The sequence below is a fragment of the Episyrphus balteatus genome, chromosome 3 (assembly GCF_945859705.1).
Source record: "Episyrphus balteatus chromosome 3, idEpiBalt1.1, whole genome shotgun sequence".
NCBI classification, from domain to species: domain Eukaryota; kingdom Metazoa; phylum Arthropoda; class Insecta; order Diptera; family Syrphidae; genus Episyrphus; species Episyrphus balteatus.
The window spans coordinates 110,751,163-110,763,496 of NC_079136.1; the positions used below are offsets into that span (position 1 = coordinate 110,751,163).

The window sequence follows — 12,334 nt, forward strand, 5'->3', positions numbered from 1 at the left end:
TGTGGTGTGTGCCGGTGTCATCCGATTAAGTTTCATTATTCCCACGAATAAAAAAAAAGTAATGTTGTTTTTTTTTACTCTTTTTCATTTTATTATCTTTGTGCTGTTCTGGGTGCATGTAGTATATACAGTAGCGAGCAAAAAAAATGCAAACCGAAAGAGCGTTAACGAGTTTTGAAAGAGAACTAAGTTACGAAATTTGGCATATTGAAACTGTTTTATTTTTATTAAACAGTGTCAATTTGTGGAATATTTTACTCCAAAACCATTATTTGGTCAAAAGTCTACCTAAAAATGTGTTTTAAGACGAGCAAAAAAATGCAAATGTTTTTATTGTTTGCATTTTTTTTGCTCGCTACTGTATGTAGTTCGTAATCACGTTGGCCAGGCTCCTCTCTACGTGACTTGAAATCAATTTTTCGGATTGCTCCTGATGTTGTTGGCAGCCGCAGCGCAGAGGAGCACCAAAGTGAAGAGAAGTAAATTTCGACAAAGCCGTTTGTGTGGATAAGGGGTTTTTGAGGGCACGCGCTTTGGAATAAGTTACGATATGATTATAGACAAGTATAGATGTATGTAAGGAACAGGACTATACAATAGGTACTATAATATGCCTTATCAATGCTTTGATTTAGAAAACAAGAAGGGTTTTGACATTTATTAACACATTGAGCACGCTTTCATTCTTCCTTGTTCAATGAAATTTGTAATATTTTCAGATAAACTCATGTTTATTTTCAATTTGATGAGTCTAGAGACTTTCTGTTTTGTTTTGACAAACAGCCTTTGAGGTAAATGATTGAAAAAATAACTGTCAGGTTATGGTTAACATAGTTCTTTGAGACATGAGCATCGCCAACAAAACCAACTTTAAATTTAAATACAAACCCAAACTTAATCCTGTTTCAAAATTCATTCTCACCCAAATCTCATAATTGTTATCCCTTTTTAAATAAAATCCAATGTGTCACTGGCACAAAATTATCCTATCGTCCAACTATAATACTTTACATCAATAATCCTTTAGTGACTTTCTCTATCCTTTTTCAAAGTGATTCAAGTACTTAAAAAGTTTAGATAAAAAGTTGAAATAAAAAAAAAAATAATAAAACATTATGCTTTTCCTCCAAGGGTGGCCGAAAAATGATAAAAAAAAACTTTTTCTTCAAAACTGTGCGAAGTTTGTGTAGTTAAACTACCCGATTTCACTTTCGCCAATTACGGATATACCATACCATGCTCTGATGGTGCTATCGCAAGCAAACTTTGTGAACTCTTCTCGATGGGATTAAAATAAAGCTGGGCCCCTCTGGAGGATTTGAATATTTTGTTTTGGCATTGACCATGATTTGTATTCTGTGCTCAATCACTTGGCAGTTTTGTTTTTCGTTATTTTTTTTTATTTTTAACTAAAAACAAAAATCTACTCTCAAAAAGACAGAATATTTGTTTTCATTTGTTTTTGGTATTTCAAGTAGATGATAAAGTTGAAAAGAACAAAAATACAAAAACAAAACAATTCTTAGGAGAATAATTTGTCACTCTTAGTTTTAGTTTTTTTTTTTTTGCTTAATGCTATCCCAATGGGGTGTCGTTTTGTATCATTTTTCGTTTTTCTTAAAAGTAACCCTTATTTGTCAGAGTTAGTTAACGATAATTTAAGTTGGAAATTTCATAACAAAGACAGATATTTGACGGGCTTTGGCGTATTATTAATATTAATATAGGTATACCGTTCCTAATTTTACCAACCCATTACTTAATAACATTTTTTTGTAATAAATCTATGCTTAACTGAGGACTTTAAGCCTTATTGTTTAACTAATTAAAGAAACATTTTCCTATATAAAAATTTTCCTAATTTCTCTACGAATATTTTTCCCTCCGGAATTTATATTGCGATCGTGAATCACTCAGAGTTTATTTGAGGGTTTATTTCGTCTGCAAAATGGATTGCCGATACCAATAAGTTCTCAAGGAAATTTTATCAAAGAAACATTCAGAGGGAAATTTGTATTCACGATGTAAAAATACTCTAATACTCTTACTTTTAGCACCAAGATCATAAAATGCCTTTATCTCGAGCTACAGCGTACAACTACAAAAACGATTTGCTTCACTTGGTAGGAATTAAGTATCCATTTTTAAATTTTTATGACCTATAGTACAAAATGCGTTTTAGCCCAGGTTGAGTTTTTTTTAGGATCAAGATTTTGACCAAAATGGAAAGGGTAATGCGGGTTATATACTATTGCACATAAGTTACTACTTTTGGAAATTAAAAAAATAGTTTTTGAACCTTTGCCATAGAACGGTGATTTCTGACAGCCGAAGTTGAATTTTAGTTTCAACTTAAGAATTGGGTTTCATTCACTGTTTTTTAATTTTTAAATCTAGAATTTATCAATTTAAGATTTTCTCAACTCCCGGAAATATTAGAAGTTTGCCGAACGAAAAAATCACTTAGAAATCACTCCGAATATCCTGCTGCACTAATCATTCCCATCTTATGAACCCGATATCCAAATCCTCTTATTTTTTAAGCTTGGTGTTTCATGTTTAAGTTTTTGGTTTTTTTTTCGTTTTTGTTGTTTCCCATAAAACAACATTAAGGTGGGCCTTAGCGTCCGATCTTAATACAATAAAAACAACACAAAACAAGAACCAAAAAAAAAAAAAAAAAAAAATGTTAAATTAATCTAAGGTAGTTTAAGTTAGTTTTTAATTAGTTTTAAGTCATAGCTTGTACTAAGCTTAAATAAATAAAACGAACTTGAAAATTAATTTCAAAATACCATTTTTACTAATTTTATTTTTATGTCAAGTTTTTGAAAAATCAGCTAAGCACCAAACTTTTAGTTTATTAAAGATAATTACACTGACTGAAGAGACAAGTTATTTGCTTTTAAATGAAAAAAAAAAATATTTTTGTTAAGTATATTTTGTTGAAAAACTTCAAAGAATTAAAAGATCATGTGTGACAAAAACTAATTTTTTCTTATTTGTTTTTCTCTGTAAAAACCTACCTACCTATCGAAAAATTATGAAACTTCAATAAGGCTGACACATTCAAAAACATTTAAAACTGGTTGCATTTTTAATAATTGTCACAAATATTCCAGGTATATTTTTAAAACTGATAGAAGGACAACTTTAAGTTTGAAACTTGGGAGTTAAGAAACAAATTTGTGAATACATTTATTTATAATCAAAAATATATATTTCGAAAAAACAGCTATAAAAATTAAAAAAAGAAATGCACAAAAAAATGTTTTTAAGCAACAAATTCAATCGTATACTTCATTTGGAGGTTAAATTTAAAAAAAGCTGTTTTCGTATTTTTGAAAGCACTTTTTAATACTTTTTTATTTCTCTAACGATCAAAATAAAATTATTTTTGTCTGAATACTATAGAAAGCTTTAACATTTTAAGCAATTATAATACCAATTTATGTGCGACCCAGTCATGAATTTTTTATTAGAACAAAGTAATGTTAATTCTTAGCTATTATGTTATTTCATTGTTAAGATTAGCTGCTTTTTATAAAAAAAATACATAGGAACTGACATTGTATTCAAAATATGAAATACAATATTTAACATTTAAATAAATATTATGATACTGAAATCCTTTCTAAGTTTCTAAGTCGATTATTTCGTTCTTAAGTAACTGATACGGAAGTCCTTTAAATAATTCTTTTCATTTGAATTTTTGTATTCCAGATTTTATCAGGGTATTCAGCAAACAAAATCAGATTTTCCGGAATTGAAATTTATTTGTGATTAAGGAAAACTACCGCTCAATAACAGACTTCGAAATGCTTTTGTGCAATTATCCCTAAAGCAGTATAAACCAATTCAATAAACAATAATAAATTGTCAGTAGCAAGAATTTTTGTAAAATTCAACTGGCGTCATTTAATATTCCTGCAAAATCTCTCAAAGTTAATTAAACTGAAATGTCATATTGTCATATTTGTCCACAGTACCTAATTATGATTTCCGATTTTTATGTAGTTAATTATTATTTTTCTTTGGAACTATTTAATTTAATATATGTTCATAAATCGTTAACAGGAAAACATATTATTGTATTTTTTTTTTTCAATTCAGAACGTTTCATTAAAAATTAAACACCTTTGCACTTTCTTTAAAACCTTTCACAATAAATATATACCTGAATATCTCCAAATAATGTAGTTAAGTATAAAATTGTATTATTAATTTATAGGTTGAAATGTACACTTCGCGTCACTTGAATAGAAACAACATTTTTTCTTTAGAAAATAGCGACTGGCGCTTTGGCGAGGTAACTTAGTAGATTTTTGATTTTGCATTTTCAAAGAGGAACTTTTAACAAACAATATTGTAAAAACAAAAAACTCAAAACAGAAACCGTATGGCTTCTAGTTGCGTTTTTTCGCACTACCTCACAAAAAACAGTGTTTTTTTTGCGTCACTTGAATAGAAACAAGCTCTTAAATTAGATAAAAATGATGAAAAATCATGGAAAACACTAATTATAGTAAAGCAATATTAAGCTTTGACATTATTTGCACATTATAACCAATTATGGGCTACGAGCTACCAATAGGCACCACAGAATATGCATAAATAGCAGCTAACATTGGAAATGCACTTCTACTGTACACAATCGTGGACCTAATTGGAGAAATTGATAAAAGTATTTGGTAACTTCTTACAAATTAAGAAAATGACATTTTCTACAATTTAAGGATTGAATAAGTGAAATAAACTTTCGTTTTTATCCGGAATGCATCTGTTTTGTTTTTATTGCGTTGTTTTTTCTTGAACTATCCTTGTGCAATCTCTAAGACGGTTGTTCTTCCACGTTCCTAAACTTGCCAAGAGCTTCTACCATTATTTCTTTGTAAAAGTTAGCATCCGTTTTTGAAGCGTGAAGCTTCAATTTTGCTATTGCACATCATAAAAACAAAGCGTATCACTATAACACATTTTATTGCCCTTTATTGGCGATGCGATAAAGGTTATTCTTTTATAAACTAATGAAATAGGGCTAATATTAACGTGGTCCATCTGGGTTGGTATGTTTTCCTTTAAAAAACCACTCTTTACCTCACTACTTTTCAGTTCGAATGCAACTATAAAATAGTTAACTTTTATGTAATCTTAGTAGAACTTAAAATGTTGTTTTTTTGCATTTTGAGGCTTTTTTAATGTTGTGCACCTTTTATAACTTCCAGGATGGAACAAACCAACACGTTTCCATCGCACTAACACCACGTTTTTGACCGATTTTAGCGGCAAAGTGAAGAAAATTGCAGCTAGTTTTTAAGTTATTTTTTTCTCTGCTCGTGACCTGGGTCTCACCTGTCTTATTTTTTGATTTGACCACTAGTTTACGATATTTTAAAAACTATCTCATCCAAATTTGGCAAATTTTCCAATATCTTTCTCGATTTTGCATAGTGCAGGTGCATTTCCAATGTTAGCTGCTATTAATGCATTTTCTGTGGTGCCTATTGGGAGCTCGTAGCCCATAATTGGTTATAATGTGCAAATAATGTCAAAGCTTAATATTGCTTTGCTATAATTAGTGTTTTCCATGATTTTTCATCATTTTTATCTAATTTAAGAGCTTGTTTCTATTCAAGTGACGCAAAAAAAAACACTTTTTTTTGTGAGGTAGTGCGAAAAAACGCAACTAGAAGCCATACGGTTTTTGTTTTGGGTTTTTTGTTTTTACAACATTGTTTGTTAAAAGTTCCTCTTTGAAAATGCAAAATCAAAAAATCTACTAAGTTACCTCACCAAAGCGCCAATCGCTATTTTCTAAAGAAAAAATGTTGTTTCTATTCAAGTGACGCGAAGTGTATAACCAACTCATGATTTGTATAATTAATATCCATGAAAACATAAATATGCTTTTTTATATCATAAAAATAAATGATAAAAAATGAAAACCAAAATGATTAAATAATATTTGCGACCCTTCATATTTCAAGCATGAAAATTTAATTTCATTCAGGTAATTACCAAAATGGATAAATTTTCCTTTTTATCCGTGAAATTATTTATGAAAGCCAAAACGAATCATTGAACGTATGTTATGCAAATATTGTTTTTTATTTTCTTTTGAAAGACATACATACCTACAAATAAACAAGCATATATAAGACAAAATTACTGTTGCATTTTTCATTATGTATTATTTATAATTTAAATTAATTAATGTAATTTTATCATTTTACTTAAGTCAATGAAAAATATTAAACCACATAGATCTATAAATTGAAAACAGTTAAGTGGAATTTTTCAAAATTAATCTCCAAATATATAACGTCTTTATTAATTTTACGGTTGATTAAATATGGTAATATTAATTTGGTATATTAAATTTCATTTATTTAACATATTTAATCATAATTTATTTATGTTAATTGGTAGGTAGTAAAGGTAATATTCGGAAAAAAGAAATAAAGGTAATGATGCTTATCTAATTCGGATTAGCTTGCTACAAAAATTGTTTTACGAAAAAAAACATAGAAAATACCTTAAGACAAATAAAAAAGCAATCGAGAGAAGAAAAAGGAAATTAAATTTGTCTATATATTACAGATTTTTGAGTGATTTAACCGTTTAAGTGATAAAAATTATTTGAAACAAGTAATTATGTAATGAATTTCCATTAGAGTATCTACAAGCTCAGTTTTTGGTTCAAATACTCCAATACATTTGTGATGTAATTGTTTATGAGTTTGATGCTCAATTACAAAAATTGGGAACATTTGTTTCAAAAAGGAATTTTTCAACTATAGTCTGCGTATCTTATCTCTTGCTTAGGACTATTTAGTTTCAATTCCAATTCTGTTCGTTTAAACTTCTAATTAACTCAAGTGACATTTCATTTGAGTTTCCTCGCTGTAGTAGTAGAATTAGTATTTTGTGTTATTTTTGATTTAACTTTAATGATATTTCACACAAGTCAATTTCGGGTTTTTATCGAATACGAATACCTGAGTTCTTACTTCTTTTTCATTTGGTATAAAAAACAACATGAGCAACTATTTCCTATTGAAATAATGGGATCAAACAAATTGATACAGTCAACTATGGTTATCTCGAAGTGTTATCGAATATTTAGGCACCATGAGAAATTTAGAAATCGACTTTAAGAATAGAATACAAACATGAAAAAAGCTGTTAGCAATGAAACCATTTCATGAGTTTATTAAAGTTTACAAGCTTAAGGCCGTAGGCAACTATGTTGAACTTAAACTGCAGTCGCATTTTTTTTATTTTACTCGCGCTCTACTTTGTTTAAATTTGTTTTTAGAATATTCATTTAAAAGATCGATTCTAACTTGCAGAAGTTAAATTTATTCCTTTGCTGACAATCTCCTGGTTATACGTCTAGAAAATAAAATTCTATGCACGTATCAGACGATGTTAAATATTGCCAAAAACTTATAATTATGAAGCAAATGACTTCACTGAAGTAATTATAGCGTCGGTAAAATTTTTCAGAATGACTAGGTTTCATTTGATAGAAACTACCAGAAGTATGAATTTAAAGAGATCGTCAAATGCGAAAATAGTTATCAGCCGTTTAGTGAAAAATCATGAAGTCTTTCGTAGTTGTAGTTGATTAATTAATATTATAAAAGTTATATGTATTTAAGCCCCTGGACCTCTATTATGGTTCTACGATAAACTGAAATGATAAATTTATTAAATTGGGAAAAGTTGAACTTATCACAGGGACAAAATGAGTTCACTCATCCAAGTACAGTGGGACCGTAAACGACTTAATGTTCGAAGCTATTCACAGTTTCCTAGATCCGAGTCTGAATGAACAAAAATATTGGTCAACATTAGACTTAGAAAGTAAGAACTCACAGTTTTCTTTATTAAAATCATTAAAAAACATTAATTTGTGTTTAAAATTAACGATAAACTTGATTTTATGAGATACGAATTCGTTAATAATGCACACATTCCGTAAATAATTAAATAAACTTAAAGGATTTAAAAAAAAACTCTTAAGCTTTGTAAAGGTAGTGAATACATGTGTTATAAAATCATCGAGTTGATAGGAAGGGGAACTTTTAGATCCGCTTCCAATTTTTCGACCGATCCATGATAGATTTGTAGGTAGGTTTCCTATTTAGTATGAAAGCCAATCAAATTATGCCCATGAATTATCAAGGAATAGGTAGTAAATAAATCATACTTGTCACAAACAGATTCTACATATAAATTTGGAATTAGAAACATACTAGATAGAAACTTTCCTGCCTATTAAGTATTTCAATGAATACCTATAAGCATAGTAGGTATACCTATAGTTTGAAAAACAAGTTATTTATATTCAGCATTTAAAACAATTTATTTCTCTCAAAGGACTTTTGAAGTTCATCAGTCAATGAAATCTGACATCTCTGTTTCAGTCGTTACAAATACCTACATAGGCAAAGCTAGCCACCTGTCTGTCTCCCCAGTAAATATCTACAACCTCTTTGGGATGTATTTGAGTACAACAGTTCGTAGAATAATCAGAATCTTTTCATTTGTAAAAAGGTATTATAGGTATCCTACAACCTCCCAATCAACATCCACCCACGTTCAACAACAATCGTAGGCACAGGCAGATTCCTATACCGACATAAGCCCTATAGATCTCTTAACATTCATTTCAACACTTCCTCTCCACTCTACATAAAACATCTTATCTTATAACAAACTCATTTAATCAAATGAACTCACAACAATATAATCCAACTTAGTTTCGCATTTATTGTTATGGTGACACACGAAACACACCCAAAATGTTATCCTTCCGACCACCCACCCCCACCCCCTCTCAAAACTAAACTTCATGGAAATCCCAACTCAATAATGCACAAAGCACAAGCAAAACTCTAATCAATCTTTCAGAAAAAGTGCTCGAAGCAACAGAGTATAAGAGAGTTTATTTCTCTAACAACCCATAGAAACGAAAGAAAAGTCCTCTTTTTCTTCTTCCTTCAACTATACACTATACAATACATACATACAACTATTCAAGAAACGATAACACAACCCAAAACACCCATTTAAAATGGTAATCTTCCGTAGTTTTCTTTTATATTAGGGATTCCTGATCCTGACACATACGAACGAAGAAAAAAAAATCACAAAAAAATATCCTAAAGAAGGCGACATACGTGCGCCACCAAAATCTAACAATGTGCCCCGCAAATAAAATAAAATGTAACAAGTGGCTGATGCTACGACAAGTACTCATTCAAGGAGTATAGTTGTTGGATTTATCTTGGTGATGTGTCGTCTTTGTCGTAAAATAATAAAAATAAAAAAAAAGCTAAACAGCAAGAAAAACATACATCACATAAGAAAAAGATTTATTTTCTTTGCATTTTCTGCTTCATCCCCCAAATAGAAAACACAAAAAAAAAAAAAAAGTCGAAAACAAACTCCTAAGAAAAGTTCAACATGTGAAATTGCGAGCGAACCATCCCCCCACAAAGACGAGGTTGGATACAAACACCCCTTTCAACTATACAAGATATATACAAGGCAAGGTGGCAAATCTTCTTTATTTAAAATGCAAATTAGAGTTTCATTGGTGCAAGTCTAAGATTTATTCGGGACACAATTGAAATTATAGAGATAACTGAAATAATTCATACAACGAAGAACTCACCTCCACAAGATGTGCTTTTCGGTATCCAAATTAGGTCTTGACGAACGAACAAATACTTTTTATTCACAAGTTTTTGTTTTTCTTTTTTCACAATTTTTTTGTTTTTTTTTTTTCTAAACAACAATGTGAACTCAAAACACAAATAAAACACAACACTGATGATAATTGCACTGAAACACAATTTCGGACCAATGTGCAACAAATGCGATGTAAAATTTGTAATCTCAGACACCGATAAATTATTGTTTAAATAGTTTACCTCTTATTTAAATTTTTAGTTATTGTTTACAAACAATTACAATTATTACAATTGTATTAGAAGCACGTTTATGAATTTGCCCAATACACAAAACACTAAAAAAAAACACAACCCAAATAATTGTGATTTACTCCAAAAACTCCCTTAAACAACGGTAGATAGACAATAAATTAGAAAAATCCAACCCGCGCCGCAACAAACAGGAAACAAATTCTACTTCCTGAACCCTTACTGCAGGTGTAAGAAAAAAGAAAAAAGAGTGAATCTTTTTTTGCCGAAATAGAAAAAAAGATTAACCAACGATGATGTTGATGAACATGAACTACACAACGACGACAAATACAAAACAACGACCGCACCAAAAAAACAACGTTATTCCGACGAAAGTCTCCGTATAACTGTTTGATTGGATTTTGGTATTTTCCCATCCATCCGGGGTTCTCTACTATGCTGGCTCTGGCTCTGCTGGGCCGGGGATGATAATTTTTCTTTTTTTCTTTTACTTTATCGTATGTTTTGTGGGATTCACACTGCACATGTGTGTTTGCAACAACAAACAACAAAAAGAAGACAACATTTTTGTTGTAATAATTGTAAAGTTAAAGTTACCCGACCGCGCTACACAACAACACAAAACTGCAGTTGTAGACAAGTTGTGAATGGTTTTTCTTACAGATTTTGTTACAACAAGTTACAACCGAAGAGAGAGTGATGACAATGATGGTTTTTGGTGCGCTTAAAAGCCGCAAAATGAACGGGAATGCCTACAAAAGTGGTGTTATTTTGAAACGGGAGTTCATTTTGAAGAGTTGATTTCGATTCATTTGTGGTATTTCTGCAAATTGCAGACAAATAAAGTTTCTCTTTGGAAATAAATTAGTTTTCTCTTATTTTGCAGAACGTATTAAGTACAGTATAGTGTAGTGTTATTTGATACTATCCTAGTACTTTCTCATATTATAAAGTATTTGATAGGTATTAGGATAGAACACGAATGATTTGTGTTGTAGATTATGGATGTTTATTTATTATGAATTGTCGATCAATATAACAATTAAATTTGGGGACAAATGAGTTTCTGGAGTTATGTTTGAGGAGTTAAGGACTTTCGAAAAAAAAATTCTTTCCACTTTTAATTGGAATTTTTGGTAAAACTTGTGACTTGAAGGGATTCTGTAAGAACCATACAATACATAAATCTGCGATGACGCTGCGTCAATTTACTTCTGCTGCGGTGACGCTACGGAAAAAAACGCGAGAACGAGCGACAAATTGACGACACTAAATTTTTAACATTGTTTTTGGATGAAAAATGATTTTAAACCATTGAACAGTTACAAATAGAAGATTCGCCAACGGAACCGGAAGTAAAATTAACTACATTATAGGGTTGCGCCTTAACTAATCATTTTTTTTAAACCTTCATTCATTCAAAATTCCTTTTTTTAATTTAATTAAAACAGAAACCTCATCGGGTGATACTAACGCCACCGACGTAAATAGGGGCCGTTTTGCAGAGTGTATACATCTATTCGTAACTATTCAATTCTTTAAACCATGGAAATGCTCAAAAGAATTGAAAAATAACTTCCGAAAATAAATATTTTTAGAAGTCGTACCGATAAATCGAAGAACTTGTAATGCCAATTGATTTCTAAGGTCCGAAATAGTGGGAGTCAATAGTGCAAACGTCTGAAATTTTGACTTGCAATGCATAGTGTTATGAGAGACACAATTATTGTAACTGGGTATTCCTTTTTTCAACTACTGGGGTACTTTTATTGAAAAAAATAGTTATTACAGTCTTTAATTTGACTGTCTATAATACATAAATGTGCTTTTTTTCGTTTTTTTTTCACATAGTGATTTGCATGAAATGTACACAATTTCCACCAAAACAAGAAAAAAATATGTGGAGACGTTAAATTAAAAAATTGCACTATAGTGGAGTCAAATAAGCTTTATACCTCGGAATCCAGGAAAAGTCGATGAATTTGCAAAACGAGTATAGGGCTGTATTATTAAAGGGTCAAATAAGTTAAAAAAAAAAATTTCACCGCTCTCGATTACAACTGTTTTTATGGACGATTTGCTACCTTACAGTCCTAGAGAACATCCCTACAAAGTTTGAGCAAAATCTAAAATGAGACAGCAATTCCGATTGAACGCTTTCATTCGGAATGACAGTAAACGGTCCATAAAAACAGTTGTAATCGAGAGCGGTGAAATTTTGTTTAAACTTTTTTATTTTACCCTTTAATAATACAGCCGTAGATATACTCGTTTTGCAAATTCATCGACTTTCCCTGGATTCCGAGATTTTACATATTTTATGCTTAATTTGACTCGAATACTAAGAATAGAAAGAGAATTGTAAAAAAAACAACAGC

At 30.4% G+C, this 12,334-nt stretch overlaps 1 protein-coding gene across 1 annotated transcript in view; it reads right to left on the minus strand.

Moving 5' to 3' along the window:
- The window catches only part of LOC129917143 (discoidin domain-containing receptor 2-like), a 115,392-nt gene extending 104,985 nt beyond the window's left edge, over positions 1–10,407 (minus strand). The window contains exon 1 of the mRNA XM_055997509.1: positions 9,686–10,407. The gene's annotated coding sequence lies outside the window, so the exon portion shown is untranslated. The remainder of the gene's footprint in view (positions 1–9,685) is intronic.
- Positions 10,408–12,334: the final 1,927 nt, after the last annotated feature.